The sequence below is a fragment of the Canis lupus genome, chromosome 8 (genome assembly GCF_011100685.1).
Source record: "Canis lupus familiaris isolate Mischka breed German Shepherd chromosome 8, alternate assembly UU_Cfam_GSD_1.0, whole genome shotgun sequence".
NCBI classification, from domain to species: domain Eukaryota; kingdom Metazoa; phylum Chordata; class Mammalia; order Carnivora; family Canidae; genus Canis; species Canis lupus.
Genome location: NC_049229.1, coordinates 15,124,276 through 15,143,373, shown reverse-complemented (window position 1 = coordinate 15,143,373; position 19,098 = coordinate 15,124,276). Strand labels below are relative to the sequence as shown.

The window sequence follows — 19,098 nt, the reverse complement described above, 5'->3', positions numbered from 1 at the left end:
GGTTTCAGCTGGTAGATCCTGTCATCTGTCCCCAGCAACACAAATCTGCAATACCCTCATTTGAAGAAATAAATACATTGTCTGCAAATCAGCATGTATCAACATCCTGCATTGCAGAGTAGGTGTACGAGTTAGGATGGGCTGTACATCATTGTAGAGAATATGCCTTATCTTCATGCATACCTCCACCTCCCAAACTGGACCCTCAAGATGTATAAACATACATTTACATCCCTAGGAATTAGCAGCCATGGAAAAACCCTGTGAAATGAAAGTAAGAAAGGCTGGTGCTTTATTTAAAAAATCTTTACACCACTTGCATTGGCTATGCTTACAAAGATGGGAGATATTTTACACAAGTGACTTATATTCTGATCTCTCTAGGACATTGGAGTATGTAGAGCCAGATCTGCAGAGTTAGCCTTAGCAGAACACAATTCAACTCTTCTTAGTAGAAAAATGTATCCATGCCATCATTTGTGAGTGTGTCCCATTATGTGGGAATCTGAAAAAAAAAAGGCGGGGGGGGGGACATTGGGATCTATAAACATATTGGTATCTTTTAAGAGTTTCAGTAGTCTTGGGACGCCTGGGTGGCTCAGTTGGTTGAGCAGCTGCCTTTGGCTTAGGTCATAAACTCAAGAATCCTGGGATCAAGCCCCGGGTTGAGCTCTGAGTCAGCTTCACCTTTTGCCCCTCCCCTCTCTTGGGCTCTGTCTCTTTCTCTCTCTCTCTTTCTCTCTCTCGAATAAATAAATAAAGCACTTAAAAAAAAAAAAAGAAGTCTCACTAGGTGCTGCTGTCATAACCACTCTCTAAGGTCTATGAGGATTCTGGGCACAATGACATGAAAGCCAGCAATGCTGAAATCCCAGTCTGTGAAGTCACACATTGATATGCTTGATCAGAGTCCAGGTTAAATAACCATCTATGTCTGAGACTCAAATTAAGTTAGAGTTTAGTCTCAAATTTAGTTTTCTCTGGGACATAAGAAATAATCCTGGATATGGTCTAGTCAAAAGGCATCTAGATTTTCCTTTTCTTTTAATCAAAAAAATGTGCCACCAACATATACGTATAATATTAATAATCAGAGCATGTGTTTCTTCTAGTGGAAAAAAGACTGTCAGAAAATTAGGAGGCCTGGATCCTTGTCCTGAATGTAACACCATGGGCATTTCCAGTTCTCTGGGACTCTTTCTTGATTTGTAAAAGTTGGACTTGTAGTCAATAACTTCAAAAGTAAGCTCTACTTCCAAAATTTCACATTTTTGCCTCTAATTACAAAAAATCCATATGATCGGACAAATAATGTGTGATTTTTTTAGCATAGTCTCAAGTAATCACTTTAGAAATCAGAAAGAACAAAATTATTGTTGTCACAATAGAAAACACTCCACTTTTTCCTATCATCACTTTGTGATCTAATTTAGGTTATGAACATCTTATTATAAATTACCTAAGTGACTATCAATATGAATAAAAATTCTAATAATAGCAATACAATGATACAACATTTTTCAATATCCAGAATAATCAAATAAACATCTGTCTGGCAGCTATCAGTGGATGTGAATTGGGAGTAGATTGAGAGAGGAGAGCATACTTACCCAGGTTGGGGCCAATTCTTTGTTTCAATTGTTCTTGTAATTTCAATACAGCTTTTGTAATATTCCTGTCCAGAACTGCTATGTCATTTTCTTAGCTATTGTCAAAATGGCTGCCTTGTTCCATCTCAGAAGAGAAAATGTTTTGCCAAAGTTCAAAACATCCATTTTTATCTACAAAGTCTGTGGCAGCATTTTCTCTGTCATCACCATCATCATCATTATCACCATCATCACTATTGAAAATTAAATGCGCAACATTCAATATTTTCAGTGGTGTAAGCTATAGAACTTTTACCTTTTTACAAAGAGGGGAACACAATATGGCTCTGATTACCTGCTTACTGCATGGGAGAGCCAAGGCTTTCAGTGAATGGACTTTGTGCTGACAAGCTCTTAAAAGGTTGTATGCTTGGCCGTTAGACTTTGAGCATGGTGAACATTTGCCATGGATAGCAGCCTTGAAAACCCTATGGCCCATAACAAAAGGATATTTCCCCCTCTTACAGGGTCAGATATATGCTGCATACTTCCCTAACGGCCCTAGCACCACACACAAGCTCCTTTCATAGTATGGCATGCATAAAGTCTATAATTATCAGCTGCAGGTAGTGGCCACCTGCTCATGGAATACAGAGAAATGGAAAAAATGTGGAAGAATCTGTAGCAAGAATTTTCTTTTTGAATTAGCCCTGAGAGGCCCTGCCCCTGAGAGTTTTAGAATAGATATGGCTTTTAATCAGCCTCCTTTCGCTTACTGAACTGGCAATTTCAGAGTCAGAAGGTAATCATACACAGACAATTATGGCTTCAAGAACTTTCCTAACATATTCAGCCAGAGCAGAGCTCCATTAGATTTCATACTACCGTATTCTCTGAGCTAACTGCAAGCTGCTTTCAGACCCATGATGCATTTGTTGGTATTCATTTAGAGGTGTTTGATTACGTAGGAGATGCCATTGTGTGCTGTCCAGATCTTTTTGGGTTTTTGTTGTTGTTGTTGTTGTTTTATAAAATTATTTTTTATTGGTGTTCAATTTGTCAACATATAGAATAACACCCAGTGCTCATCCCATCAAGTGCCCCCCTCAGTGCCCATCACCCAGTCACCCCCACCCCCCGCCCACCTCCCTTTCCACCACCCCTAGTTCGTTTCCCAGAGTTAGGAGTCTCTCATGTTCTGTCTCCCTTTCTGATATTTCCCACTCATTTTTTCTCCTTTCCCCTTTATTCCCTTTCACTATTTTTTATATTCCTCAAATGAATGAGACCATAAAATGTTTGTCCTTCTCTGATTGACTTATTTCACTCAGCATAATACCCTCCAGTTCCATCCACGTGGAAGCAAATGGTGGGTATTTGTCGTTTCTAATGGCTGAGTAATATTCCATTGTATACAAAAACCACATCTTCTTTATCCGTTCATCTTTCGATGGACACCGAGGCTCCTTCCACAGTTTGGCTATTGTGGACATTGCTGCTATAAACATCGGGGTGCAGGTGTCCCGGCGTTTCATTGCATCTGTACAGATCTGTACAGAGGATCTGCCAGATCCTCTTTGTAAATCAAAGTAGCTATTCTCTCAGCTGCTAAGAGTGTTTTCTGCTGAAGCTCCATAACTGAGTCCCTCCCCAGGAATTGCCTTTAGCCTAAGGGAGCAGTCTCAAACAGGTTATACCTCCTTCCTTTGGTAGCCTAAATCCAAGGATGGATCTACACAATAATAGAAGGCCCACTCCTTCCTTTATCTCAATTCTGGAAAGCTCTGAAGAGCCACTCTAGGTTAGAGGTCCCCAAGGGATCAACTGAAGTCTCTGTTGTGACTGAATTAAACTCAACTTCTCCTTTTGCCCCATTCTGCCTCCCCCATACCTTTAAATCTTAAAATACTATCTGGATGAAATCACATCTGCTACAAGAGAGATATGACAGAAACCAGCTGCCATTTATCCTGGTCCCAAGATGCTAGGAAGATGGAGCTGAACATAGAGAAGGCCATATGTTATGTCCAATCCATTCTGATCTTGATGTGAGAGGTTGGGGGTGTCAACCCTTGGTCATCTCCAAGCCAAAGAAAACAGGAAACCAATCACTTCTAGGGATGGCTTCGGGGATTCATTCTACTTTAGGATGTGCTCAGGAATATTTGGGAGGTAACAAATTAAGGCCAGCAAAGTTCTTGGATTCCCTGAAAATTGATCCTAGCTTCCTCAAGTCACTTGTATTACGAACCATATTGGAGTAGGCTAGGGCAAGTTATCCATTCTCCAAGACTTGGGTTAGGAATGTGAATGAGGGCACAGCTGCTTACTTAACTGCCCTCTATTTTATGCTATTAAGTAGAGATTGAGTTGATATCAACTAAACTGTGCCCCCAAAAGGTTCTGTTGTCTTTTTAGGACTCAACAAATCACACTGAAATGGCTTCTTGCTCCTCTCAGAGTTAAAGGGATTCTGTGTGGCAATCTTTTCCTATTACTACTAAATATCTATTGAGTTCTAGTTGTATGAGAAAGAAGTCCCTGACCCCTAGGCATGTGTGGTGCAAGAAACACGACACGTAAAGCTGTATCAGTGCTTTCCACTCTCAACTGATTGCTTTCAGACCATTGCCCAAATTGCCCATAATGCTGGGTGTTTTGGATTACCAGATTTATGTGAAATACTCATTGGCCTGAATGTTCCTCTGGAATAGGTTCATTGTCTTTCTGGTCTTACCCAAAACTATTTTATTCATTTAGTATATTTTATGATTGTTTACCATTATTGTAAAACACCTTCTCCTGCCCATCAGGAAGGTTACTCATATTTCTTATTTAAAAAAATCACTCATATAATTTTTAAAGTTGGTAATATAGTAATATGGTCTAAATATCAAAAAATTACCAAAACTATATAGTGGAATCCCTTCCTGCCCCTATTTCTCATCTGTGTAGTCAAAATCTTCATTTCACCTCAAAACTACCAAAGCCAGGTAGTTTTTCTATCCTTTTTACATGGTAACATATCCATTTTGTGCACTCTGCCTTTCTCATTTAATAATATAACATAGAGATCTTTTTCGAGTTACTTAACATTTGACAAAAATTATTTTCTTTAAGAGAATAAAGGGAACCTTTAAGAATTGCTGGGACCTTTCAAAGATGACATAATAAGGAAAAATTAGGAAGTTTCTTGGGGTTGGGTCAGATGCTGATGGAGTTTGGCATCTTATTTTTCTCAGTAGAGATTAAGTAGGAATACTGAAGAGGAAGAAAAAAGATAACAGCACATCAGCCAAGGACACAGCATGAAAAAAACAAAAAAAGGGAAAAGAGGGATCCAGAGCCATCTGTGCCAATGGTGAGTGGAAGCTACATAGTTTGAGTTAAGAGCAAGACAGTTGACCAGGGCCTAGTTGGCCTGTAGGGCAAAGGTAAGGTCACGGCCTCTGAGTAGTTCTAGATCAACACGAGATAGGAAGGAAGAAGGGAATGTTCAGATTGCCCTAGGTGCAAGGAGGTAATGCTGGATCTATATTCAGAGAGAGTGGGATCAAAGCACACATATAAGCTTAGAAATCAGAGCTGCATTTAAACCCCATGTGAGTTAAGCACTTTTAGGGAAATTACTTAATTTCCCCTCACCTAAGTTTTCTTATCTGTGAAACGAGAATAAGAATAAGAATAATAACCATTTACAGGGCTGTCTTAGGGTAACATGGCACTGTTTGAAATGTAAATTATTCTTAGAACATTTTCAGTGGGAGTTGCATTGCCCCTTTAGTGTCTTAATTTGAAAGAATTATTTTACTGTCATGACTAAACATAGAAACTTCAAGAGAACATATTTTCTTTTTTAAAACTTATTTGAGAGAGAGAGAAGACACGTGTGAGCAAGGGGAAGGGCAGAGGGAGAGGGAGAGACAGAATCTGAAGCAGACTACATGCTGAGCATGGAGCCTGACACGGGGCTTGATCTCAGGACCCTGAGATCATAACCTGAGCTGAAATCAAGAATTGGACATTTAACCAACTAAGTTACTACCCAGCTGCCCCCATAAGAACATATTTTCAAAAAATTATGTGTCAGTGGGTTTTTCATTGATAATTGGCTTAATTTAAAATATTAGACTAGACTAATATTAAAGTCCTTGCTGGACTTCCATTAGTTGAGTACAATCTTTGCATTAAACTATCTGCTACAATAATGAATGACTTTATAAAATTCTGCAAAATTTGAAGGTTACATTAACATAAAAGAAAATTATGGTAATACATTCCAGTTAACGCAGGAATTACCAGATAAATAGTGTTAAACTCTTGTCCAATAGCAAGAGTTGATTCAGATGGACAGTATGATTTATTTATTTTTTTAACCAAATACCTCCTCAGTAAATTATAATGGCTTTGCAGTAATGTGTATCTGGAAAATTGAGTCGTCTCTAGGATGACATGCATGTTTCAAGTGGTATTGAAAGCTGCACTGATGGATATGTATAATAAACATAACTGTTATTAATGAACCCTGTGTTCATTTAATGAGAAATAAAAGTAACTTGTAGATGAATACCTTTAAAAAACTAAAATAAACAGGGTGATGTATAAAGAGTGCTTAGCACAGTGCCTGACTCATAGTAGTGAGCAGTGAGCAAATTAATATATTTGCACTTGTATTATAAGTGTTAAAGTTAATAAGGGAGAAGAATATTTCCTAAAGGCCAGAGAGGAGACACCAACCATCAGGTGAAAAAAGTTTCTGCCTCAGCTGGTGTGGTGACGTCAGGGCCTTGGGTGAGAAGGCCTCTTCTTCGAGGGCTAAAAACCATGAGGTGTAAGAGGTGATGAAGTGAGCCTGACAGCCAAACACAAAGGATCTTACTTACCTGTGAGATGGAGGTCATCAATAAGAAACAACCAGTTCTTCCTTGGACTGGAGAGGTAGGGGATAACTAAAAATGGTATGCCTGGAAGAAGCAAGATTTTTTGCTTACATTAGAGTGCTTAAAGCTGTTGAAAATCTAATTTAAGTACTAATAACTGAAAATGCTGATATGACAGGGAAAATGCTATTTTTAACACACACCCACTATCTCTGAAAGGCAGATGTTTTAATAGGTGTGGACATGGAAGTCTAGAGAAAGAAGCCAGGGGAGGACTGAGCTGTCCTGTATAATAGAGGGAGGAAGCTTATGGGAAAGAAAAGACCTCAGAGAACAAATGAGTCTGATCAAGACTTTTAAGTAGTTTACCCTTCCCTAATATTCCTGCAAAATCTTCCATGAAATCAACATTGTTTACTAATGCTTATGATATGAATGGATCCTTTCTGGGTGAATGTACAGTGCTGAGCTCTGTGTTCATATGTGTGAAGGATGAAAACAGACTGCACTTGAGGAAAACAGCCATCAAATTTCCTGACTTTATGTTGTGACTGTGTATCTATCACTTATATCAGGCCAACCCAGGAGTGTGCTTCTTTGACTGAAGGTTTAGGGGAAATAATGCTCCTGAAAATATTCATTCAAGCAACAAATATTTCTTGAGCACTAATCATGTGCTACGTGCTGTGTTCTGAATTCAGGGCAGAATAACAGAGCAATGGTCTTTGTTATCAAGAAACTCTCAGTCTAATGAGGAAGGATGAGAAACAATGTGACAAGGGATGTAGCTGGGGTATGCAGAGACTAGGGAGCACCTAAGAGTGGTGCCAAAAAAGATTTGAGAAAAGGAAAACCCAGTGCTGAAGAGCAAATTACGTGAGTAAAACATTACATTGGAAAACATTAATATTGCCTTGTGAGCTGATGATCCAAATTGAAGCAATTGAGACAACCATTCAGAGAAGAGGTGAAATATCTGGGTACTATTCTTTTGGCCTCCTGGTTTCTCTTTCTTTTTGTTGTTACCCATTTCATCTCATAACTTCTGTATTTTGTTTCCAGAAGAAACTGCCCCAGAAAGAAACCCTGAAGAATACTATAGAACTGAATTTTCAAAGGCAGGTTGAAAGGAAAGAGGTGGTTAATTAATAAGGAAAGTATAGGCTCTTCCGATAACAGGTTAGTTCCATCAAATACAATGGAGGGTGTAGCCAAACTGGCTTAATAATGAGCTTGTTTCTTTACCAATGTTTTAAATAACAGGATTTACATAAACCTAGAGCAAAAGGATTTCAGAACAAAGAAGTGTATGTATTTGGATGCATTTTTCTTATAAACAGCACTGTTATTCAGTAAGAACAGGGAGAAGAGGTGACTAAGTTAATGAGACATTTTATAATTAATAGCAGAATTTATGTTTCAGATGTGTAATGTCTGTGATAAGATGTGTATTTATTTCAGCATTTCTGGAACTGATCAAAACGTTTTTGAGATTTTCTTTAGAGTCAGTTGGAGTTTAAATCAAGAAACCAGCAATGTGAGTTTATCCTACTTAAAGGCAGGTCAGAAAGACCTAAGCTCCAATCCTGGTTCTTCCATTTGATAACTATGTAACCTTGGAAAAGTTTAGCCTCTCACAATTGTGTCACAATTTCCTCATCCCTAAAATGGGAACAATAATTTTCAGAATTTTTAGAAGTAATGAGATAACACAAGTTTCTAGCCCTGTGACTGACTCCCAGTTAGTAGCTTCTCTGTAAATCTTTCCCCTCCTCCCCACTTAATGTTAAGTTGTATTTTGACAAATAGGTTTTTAGATGATTTGTTATTCTTAAATGTTAAAGCTCTGCCCCCCTTGAGGATCTGTGAAGAACATGCTATCAATTCAACTTCTAGGGATTTGTTTTAAAGAAATACTCAAACCAATGAGCAAATAAGTGTTTGTAAGGCTATTACAGCATTGTGTATAAAACTGAAAAACTATTAAAAATAGCCCAGCATTTGCCATAAGTTTGCTTAAATAATTTATAGTGCATCTGCATAATGAATGGCTATGCAGTCACTTAAATGAATGCTGACTCTGTGCCAAGATGTAAAGCTATCTAAGAGAGCTATTCCTCAAACAAGGTATTGAATACGATGTATATTATGTCACATTTCTGCTAAAAAAAATGTATAAACACATACATTTTTAAAACCCTGAAAAGGGGGCACCTGGGTGGTTCAGCAGGTTAAGTGTTTGACTTTGGCTCAGATCATGATCTTGGAGTCCCAGGATGGAGCCCACATCAGGGGCTCAGTGGGAAGTCTGCTTGTCCTTTGAAGCCCTCTGCCCTTCCCCCAGTTTCTGCTCCCCTCCCCCGCTCTCTCAAAGAAATAAAATCTTCAAGGAAAAAAATAAAAACCTGGGAAGATATGCTGCAAACTATCAACAGCATATGGCAGAGGGAGGTAGATGATTGTGGGAGACTTTCATTTTTTAAATTGTATACTTGAGTGATACTGGATTGTTTAGCATGAGTATGTATGTGTATTTAGAAAACAAGAGAAAAAAGGGGAGAAATATTACCTCCACATTCTGAAGAAAATGCCAATAAAGGGGGATTATAAACTGTTTTAAGCAGAGGCTGCATTCAGAAGTAGTTATTCTACATCAGAAGTCTAATACTCCTTTGGAGAGCATACGGATCCTGGTATATTGTGAAAGAATCAGGCCTGTCAATTAATTAATTTATTATTTTTTTTTAAAGATTTTATTTATTTATTCATGAGAGACACAGAATGAGAGGCAGAGATATAGGCAGAGAGAAAAGCAGGCTCCCTGCAGGGAGCCCAATGTGGAACTCAATCCCAGGACCCTGGGATCACAACCTGAGCTGAAGGCAGATGCTCAACCACTGAGCCACCTAGGTGCCCCCCAGGCCTGGCAATTTAGAGTCATATCCAATGTTATGACTACTACACAAATTCTGGTTTCATACTATAACTGTATGTGCACTGCATACATACTATATACATAGTATACTTATACCTTCCAGGTAAGACACAGCCAGTGGTATGTGATTTGGGGGTCTCTGGGAAAGCCTCCCTGCAACAGCTCCCTTACTAGTTTGTTAGGATATCAGAAATTCCATTATTAAGAAGTTTAATTTCTTCAGATTAAGAAATTATCTGATATTCAAATTCTGCACTAAGGGTCCCTCTCATGTGTTCCTTCATCATGCTGTACATATCTGCAAGAGTGTTTATATAGATTTTAATTGTCTGTTTTCTATTCCCACAAGACTCAGCTCCTCCCAGAAATAACTATGGGTTTTTTTTGTTTGTTTTTTGTTTTAAAGATTTTATTTATTTATTCATGAAAGACAGAGAGAGAGAGAGAGAGAGAGAGGCAGAGACACAGGCAGAGGGAGAAGCAGGCTCCATGCAAGGAGCCTGGTGTGGGATTCGATCCCAGGTCTCCAGGATCAGGCCCTGGGCTGAAGGCAGGAGCTAAACCGCTGAGCCACCTGAGCTGCCCAAGAACTAATGTTTTGATAGCTCTGTTCCCCAGTGCATTCCACAAGGCCAGACACACAGAGGGTCTCAGTATATTCACCAATTGAATGAATGCTTCTACAGATACTCACATGAATACTGAATATTAGGGATATTCATATGAATATTGAACCTGTTGTTTCTACTCCAACTATTGTGAAGTTAAATTGAGGAAATATATATGAAGGCATTTTGTAAACTATGAACTATCATACAAAATGCATATATTATTATTGGAATGTAAATTTTTTTCTGAGATAATTTCCAGGGGGTATACTTCTCTGGATGGACATATAATATGGAGAGGTCCACCTGACAATGGCAAAAATCCTGACCCATCCTCCAGCTGCTTGCATTCTAAAGAGCTCAGGAAGGAGGTCCCCAGTGAAAACTAATTAACAAGGAAATATTTCATTTCTGTAAAAACAGTCAAGAGTGACTGGAGAGCAAGGATTATGTGGGAGTAAGAATAGGAAAATACATAAAGCATGTTCTGAAAGCCTCAAATAGCACTTTTCATCTCTTCCAGAATCTCTGGTCAGGGACACTTTTTTACATAAGGTGGAGTTCTCTGGCTCAGGGCTTTTGTCCTCTTGAAAGACATGGCTTTGCTCTCTAGGTTGCAAAGAAAATGTTTTAAAACTGGGATTTTTATCATTAGTTTCCCAGGAAACCATTTTGGTTCCAATGCTAATTTGTGTACCTGATTGTTTAATTGAAAATGAGGTGGGGGAAAGGAGGGAGCAGATGGAAAGACTACTTTGAGTCACTGCCCAGCAAGAAGATGCCAGGCAGGGAATGCCAAGTCGACTGCTGGTGCCACCCTACACTTAGTGCCAGTTGGCACCAGGTTTCTTAACTGAGGTCAACAGAGTATGGGGCAAGGATTTGGAGATTCATTTTCTTTTCTTAGTTCTGACCTGAGAGGTTGAGGAGAGGTTGAGCTCGGCACTCACTTAGGTTGAGTTAGAGGGAGCCAGCAGACAGGCCTGAGCAAGACAAACAGCTCATGTCTTGGAAGTGTTCTAAGTTTCCTGCTTAAGACATTTTTAAAATCTCCTCCCTCAGATGGAATGATGTCCCTAGAGGGTGTGGATACCTGGAGCTTACCTCTACCATGGCATCTACAAATGAACTGTATTTACATTTCTGTGGCTTTTTCTTTTGGTGACCAAAGCCTCCGTAATGATGGCATTAGAGGGTGTGGCTTTACACACCAAAGAATGCAGCATTCTTATTGCCTTTAATGTTCCCTAGAGAGGTAGTGTATCTGGACATTTCAGCTCCAAAGGCCTGGAAGAGAAGGAGGCTTGTTAGCTGCTCACTGTCCTGAAGCTTCTTTGTGGGCTGTGTATAGCTGGTATGCCGGACCATCAGTCAGAATTGGACTCAACAGCTCTGTGAGGTGAATGAGGGCAAGGTTAACAGTCTTGGTAAAAACCATCCCAGTGTCACGTAACCACCAAAGATGAACACTGACCTAGATTGCATTTTTTTTCACTTGCGAAGACTCGCACATACACCTTGACAGCATCCTCTCTAGTCTCAAACTATGCTGTCCAATAGAGTAACCATGATGCACCTGTGCTTGTTAAGCACCTGAGTGCTCAAACGTGAGTCTGGTTTGCCATATGTTAAGCATATAATATACCCTAGAATTCTGAAGACTTAGTATGAGGAAAGAATATAAACCATCTCAATAGTTTTTAATGGGGGTTATATGCTGACATGACAATATTTTGGATAGACAGCGTTAAGTAAGAGTATATTAGGAGAATTAATTTCACTTGTTTCTACTATGGCTACTAGAAAAATTTATTACATAACGCTCACATTTATATTTTGATTGGACAGTGCTGGTCAGAATGAGAACCGTAATACTCATTCAATCCCTCAGTCAATCCCTTTTGAGCACTCTAACATGCTGAAAATAAATAAGATCCAGGCTCTGCTCTCAGCAGCTTCCATATAAAAGAAGGGCAGTTATTTACAGAGCAATAGCCTAGGGGGTGAGTGCTGGAATAGAATAACATGCACCCAACTGTGGGAGTCCCAAGGAAAGAAAGACACTCTTATGGACAGCATCATCAAGGAAGGCTTCAAGGAGGAGATGAGTTTTAGGATACACAGGGGTTTTAGCAGTCAAAGGAAAAAAAGGCAATGATGTATCAAGAGACACAGATACCTGACATGCCCAGCATGTTTCAACAAAACACAAGTTGTTTATTTGGGTGCAGCTTTTTAGGACAAATGGGGAGTGATTGGTGGAGATGAGGCTGAGAAAATAAGCCAAGGTTCCAGATTCTGAAGGCTCTCTCATGCCACGAGGAGTTTGCACTTACAGTGGCTCAGGGGTTGTCTAACTGTAATGTGGCAAAGAATCACCTGGAGAGCTTTTTAAAATTCCACACACCCAGAGGCTTTGATCTTGATGTGTTAGGGCTCAAAATTAGCATTTTAAAATCAGCATTCCAGATGATTCCAATTGAGACCTCACTTTGGAAAATGCTACTGCAGGTAAGGGGGTTTAGTTAGGCAGTGACGTGATCAGCCTGCATTGAAGGAAGATACTCTGAGAACAGAAGGCAGGTAGGTGGGGAAAGTTATCCTGGGGCTGTAGAGTTGTTGGCTGTTTCAATTATCTAGATGAAAAGTGATAAGGGTAGGGCAATGTAAATTCAAATGCGAATGGGAGATGACTGCCAGAGACATTAAGATAGTCAAGGGATGCCTGCGTGGCCTAGTGGTTGAGTGTCTGCCTTTGGCTCAGGTTGTGATCGCAGGGATCGAGTTCTGCATCTGGCTTCCTACAGGGAGTCTGCTTCTCCCTCTGCCTGGGTTTCTGCCTCTCTCTGTGTGTCTCTCATGAATGAATAAATAACATAATATAAAATAAAAAGATAGTCAAATTGTCAGGTCTTATTGACTAACCTGGTCCTTGCTTATACCCTTGTTTCTATCCCCTGTATCACACCAGAGCACTGGTTTTCTTGTTTATTTTCCCCAAATATCTGAGAACACAATAATCTTCTTAGTGAGACCTTCCAAAGCAAAGTTGATACAGGGTTCAGTTTCCGAGCAAGCCCTTCCTATAATAAAGGTGTTTTTAGGGGATCTAAAGTAAACCTTCCTTTGACACCTTTTAAAAGATCCCCTGGCATTCCTGATCCTGCAGCTGCATAAAATGGGTAGAACCAGAAGGGAAGTGTCCCTGTTTTCCCAGAGCTTCTTGGCTGCCTTGATTCCTTGGCAAGTGAAAAAAAGACCGGGCTGGCTTACATTTTTAATAGAAGAGGGAATAAAGATACATTTACCCTATAAACAAAACAGCTTTTAATGTTTGCTTGTTTGTTTTCGAAACTGTATAACCAATCATAGAAAGAGACAAGCTGATTAAGCACTGGCATACAACATAAACAGCAAATAATAAAGACCTAAGTTTCAAATGAGCTTCAACTAAGGATGGGTTAGTAATGTGCACATAGATTTTATCTATTTTGTTTACTTGAAAGTCTACTTTTTATTACTTTTCCTTGAGAAGACTGTCATTAATCTCAATTTCTAAGGTAGCTCATTTTCTCCAAGCAATGGGCTCTAAGAATAAGGAGAGGAACTAGAGTTTCGAAGTGTAGTTATTTGAGGAGTTAAACTGTGTGTCTGCCAAAAGTGATGCATCTTATAATGCCATGATAAACACACACAGGTACACTCTCTCTGATGCCCCTTTTCTGGCATAGGGACCCAGTGTACTCATTAAAGAATATTCTTTCACCTTGGCTCTTTTTCTTTATCTCTGGCTGCTGCCATTCCTGTCTGCATTTCTTGGAGTTTCTCTGTGCTCAAACAGGGATATAGTTGCCCAGTGGATTCCTCTAGCCCTCCCAAGTGTGTGTTCAGTTTGGAGTACATGTACTTTCATTCTGGGAAGTTTCTACCTAGAGGGCATTTTAGAAAGACAGAAAGGTAATTAATTTCCCAAATGCTCAGTATACTTCTACCCTCAGATGACTAGCAGTCTGCCAGCCATCTTCTAAACAATGATTAATTTATTAATATCTCAGTGGCAATTGACTAAATGCAATATTCATTCTTATTAAAACTGTAATAAACTAATAAACCTTTAATAAGCTAGGAATGGAAGATGGGGTATACCTGGCTGGCTTAATCAGTAAAGCATGTAACTCTTGATCTCAGGGTCGTGAGTTCCAGCCCTACACTGGGTGCAGAGCTCACAAAAAAGAAAATGTTGATAAAAGAATATGAAACATTTATCTGAAAAGAACCACAAACACCAAACTTAATGGTAAAAAAACATTAGAGGCCTTCCTTTTAAAAAGCAACAGTTCTGGGGCATGTGGGTGGCTCAGTTGGTTAAGAATCCAGCTCTTATTAAAAAAAAAAAAAAAAAAAAAAAAGAATCCAGTCTTGATTTTGGCTCAGGTCGTGATCTCAGGGATGTAAGATCTAGCCATGCATCTGGCTCCATACTAGGTGTGGAGACAAATTGAACTGCAATTCTCTCTCTGCCTCTCCCTCTGCCCTTCCCCAACTCTTCCTCTGCCCTTCCCCAACTCTTTTCTAATAAATAAATAAAAGCAATCAGACTAGTAAAATTCAGTGAAAAAACATTGAAATTAATCATTTTCTAGTAAAATGTCAAAATATAATAGAGAAAAACTCATACACAATAGCCTTCTTCCCATGTGTGTAAATGTACATCATAAAATCTAGATCAAAGAAAACTATAGTACATTACTGAAGTAAATAAATGAAAATTTGGATAATTGGAGAGAAATATCAGGTTTCTAGAGGGAGAAAACTTCATGTTGTAACACCACTCTCTGAATTACCCTATAAATTTAATGCAATTTTAATAAATATTCAAATCATCATTTTTGAAGATTAGGAATTTATAAGTCTACTTTAAGTTTTATCCAGAAAAAGATAAAGTTTTATCATTGAAAAAGAAAAATAACTTCATAATTTTCAATAATTTCAGGGTATTGATACCAAAATAGGCATGTGCATCTTCAGAACTTAACAGGAAGTCTAAAAACAGACCCATGTGGGGACACCTGGGTGGCTCAGTTGGTTAAGCATCTCCCTTTGGCTCAGGCCATGGTCTGAGGGTCCTGGAATCGAGCCTTGCATTGAGCCCTGCACTCAGTGAGAAGTCTGCTTGTCCCTCCACTCTTCTCTCTCACTCTCTCTCAAATAAAAAAATAAAATCTTAAAAAAAAGAGAAAACCAACAGATCTATGTTACACTGGTATACTGGAAATTATAGTATGACTAGAGGCATTTCAAGTTAGCAAGGAAATCCCCTCAGTTGGCAACTTAGACAGCTGGCATAGGAATGATCCTAGGAAACTGACTATAAAATAGGATTGTGAGGCTGGCTTATCCACTGTCCAATTGGTGGACCCCACTAGTGTTAGTGAAGTACTGATAGGTTCTGGCACGCCATATCAATGCAATTATTAGAACTCTTATAGGTGGTGAACCAGACAAGATGCCAGTAGAAGGGAATGTACTGACCGGTACAATACCTCAGATGTTTGGGAGGAACAGGAAAAGTACCTATAAGGACTATGGAATTGATTGACTGTTGCTAGGTATTATCAATACATATTTGACAAAGATAATGAAAAGGCAAAAGAGAGATAACTAACTACCAATTTAAGGCAAGATATGAAAGTCACAGGGCCTCCATGGTTGTATATAGTTTCTCATTTCCTACAGCAAGGGGACAGAAAATGCTGAGGGTCAGACCAGGATTTAATTTTAAGATTAAAAGGGTCACAGAGAGTGTTGATTTCTTAATTATAGCAAGTCTCCTACACCAAGTTCAGGACCCTGACTGATGAGTGGGATCCTGGGACTTGACACCTGCACCATTGCACAAAAGAACTTTAAAAGCACAGATGAGGATGCCTGGATGGCTCAGTGGTTGAGTGTCTGCCTTTGGCTCAGGTTGTGATCCTGGGGTCCTGGGATCGAGGCCTGCACAGGGAGCCTGCTTCTCCCTCTGCCTGTGTCTCTGCCTCTCTCTGTGTTTCTCTCATGAATGAGTAAATAAAATATTTTTTAAAAATAAATGAAAAAAATAAAAACACAGATGAGTCTTGAGTCCTCTAGATCTTCAGAAGGAAACCATGCTTTCCTGCCAAAAGCTAGTTCCCCTTGCATCCCACCTGAAGATGATGTAGAGGCCTCTGCTTGCTAAATCATATATGTTCTCCTTGGGATCTATGCCCACTTTCCTCCTGGCTAACAGACCAACAAAAGGATCAAGTCACAACACAACCCAGCTAGGGAAGTGCTAGGACTGTAAGTGAGGAAAGGGATTATATATGCTAAAGGAATTTGGGAACCAACCCACAAATATATTGGCAAAATCCAGGAGAATGTTATAGGATTGGTTCCTAAAGATTCTGGATTAAAGGAGGTAAAATGTGAAGTTAGATAAAGGAGAGTTTATCCGTACAAGAATACTTGCCTGGGACACAGGATTTAATTTCTGGCAACAACCCCAGGAGTCAGCGCTAATGTGCTGTAGGAAGCTTAGAAAAAACAATCTCCTACATTAGATGAGAAGTCCATCACAGATGGAATCAAAAGTCACAGAGAAATGAGTATGTCAGAACAGATATACTGTGTAAGACTGGAAATCAGCACTGATAGACAGGGCTTGGAAGACACCATGTTTGCCAAAGTGATAAGAAATGCGCTAATGAGGAGGCCACCAACATTATTGAGAAGTCCAATGATGGCTATCCTTTGCAGGCCATAGCTTATGGTAAAAAATTGATTATAGCACTGGTGACAGTAGAATGGGGCTAATTATATCCTGAAAATATAGAGGCTAGATGATGGCACATAACTATCAAAAGTAAGTTGAACACAAAATTAATGAGCAGTCATGTCAGAGTGGCAGCTAGCATAGTGTGACATTCAGAAAAGTATGGAGATGGTTAATAGAACAGCGTTCCCAGGGGCAGGACAGATGTCAGCTGACAAGGGTATTACTTAATTTATATACTCAAAAGAAATCAAGAATGAATAAGAGCAGCCATCCCAATCAAACAAAACAAAAACAAACCATGATCCTCTGCCTAGTTTTTGGATCTAAGCCAGTTCCCAGACCCTAAATCCATTCACTGAATGAGAGACTATGACCCTGCAGCATCATGGCTAGTAATATGCAGTAATGATTCCCCTAGCCCTTCCCTATGAGACCTATGGTCATTTACTAAGGTAACCATAGAGCAGATGATGAGGAATACAGATATTTCAGTGACATTTGGACACAGGATTTGAGTTGACATTGATACCTGGCCTGGGGGGTGGGGGGAATAGCAGAGATTAATGTCACCCTTAAAGACATAAAGGATACAGGGGCAATGATCCCCATCATTATCCCCAAGTCTGGCTCAATACAAAAAGAACTGGTGAAATCTATATGACAGTGGACTATGGCAAACAACCAAATAGCAGTCTCAACTGCAGCTACTATGTCACATATGGTATTTCTGCTGGAAGAGATGAAGACAGCTTTGGGTACATGTATGAAGCCAGTGATGCCAGTGATCTGGATAGAGGGATCAAAGTAGTGTGCATTCATGTGGGACAAATATGGTGTACATTTACATTCTTGACCCACAGTTGTGTTAACTCACCCACCCTCTCTGATAGCCTGAAAGTGCTTTGAAAACCAGGATATTCCACAGAACATCATAATGATTCATTATGTTATATTAACAAGACCATTTGAGTACAAAGTGGCAAATAATTATAGAATTAGTTAAGACAATTGCAACCCAGAAGGTAAGATATAAACCCCATGAAAATTCAGGGGCCCAGCAAATTAGTGATGTTTTTAGGGGTCCAGTGGTCTGGAGCATGCCACTATATCCCTTCCAAAATAAAGGACAAATCATAGCATCTTGCACCTTCCATCTCTGAAAAGGAAGCAAAACCTCTGATACATTTCTTCAGGCCCTGGAGACAGGATATTGCACGAGTGGGAATACTACAACAGTCATGTACTGGATGACATAGAAGGCTGCCAGTTTTGAGAGAGGCTCAGAGGAGTAAAGGGTCTGAAGCAGGTTTGGGTTGAGATGCAAGCAACTCTGCCATTTGGGCTGAACAATATGGCAGACCCTATTGTTTTCACACTTGGAAAACACACCGTGTGGAGTTTATGGCAGCCACCAATAGAAGACTTAAAATGTAGAGCTGTAGGATTATAGAGCAAGGACATGCCACCTATAGCATAGAACTCCATACCATTTAAAACTAGCTCCTGGTATGCTACTAGGTCCTGGTAGAGATGAAAACCATGGGATGTCAATTGACTATATGGCAAGAATTAAACTGGATTTTGTTAGAACCACCAAATTATAAAGACTCAGAAGAACTCTATCATAAAATGGAAGTGGTATATTAAGATTGGGTATGAGCAGGGCTGGAGTACATAGGTAAGCTTAAAACGGTTGACCCAGAATCCAGATCATTTACCACTGTTGCACCAGAACTTCTTCCTCAACTCAAACCTATGTCAACACAAGCTCCCTTGTGACCAGATCACAGAAGAGAAAAAAGGACAAGCTTGGTTCATGAATATATTACCTAGTATATGGGTAGAAGCTAAAAAAATGATGGCTTCTATAGGGTCCCACACACATATGGTCCTAAAAGAGAGTGCTCAAGGGAAATCCTCCTAATGTACAGAACTTTGGGCCTCTACTGTGTGTGGAAAGAGAAATGGCTTAATATAAGAATATTAATAGACTCATGGGAAGTAGCAAATGGCCTGTTTGGTTGGTCAAGAGCCTAGAAAGAAAGATTTTTAAAAGCTGGGATAAGGAGATCTGGGAAAAAACATTTGGATGAAATATAGGAGGGCAGCTTGGGCTGCCATGACAAAATACCATAGAATAGGTGGCTTAAACAGCAGAAACTTATATTCTCACAGTTCTGGAGACTAGAAGACCGAGTTCAGGGTGCCAGCATTGATCCAGAGTGGGTTCTGGTGAGAATTCTCCTTTTGGCTTGTGTGTGTTCTTCTTCATATGTTCAGAGAAAGT

General features: G+C 39.5%; 1 long non-coding RNA gene across 2 annotated transcripts in view; it reads right to left on the bottom strand.

Annotated features, from left to right (window-relative positions):
- Nucleotides 1–264: 264 nt before the first annotated feature.
- The window catches only part of LOC102153957, a 69,972-nt gene continuing 51,138 nt past the window's right edge, over nucleotides 265–19,098 (bottom strand). For both annotated transcript variants that reach the window (XR_005363141.1, XR_005363140.1), the window contains exons 4-6: nucleotides 6,473–6,553; nucleotides 1,611–1,843; nucleotides 265–505 (exon numbers count right to left, since the gene is read on the bottom strand). This is a non-coding gene — a long non-coding RNA (uncharacterized LOC102153957). The remainder of the gene's footprint in view (nucleotides 506–1,610; nucleotides 1,844–6,472; nucleotides 6,554–19,098) is intronic.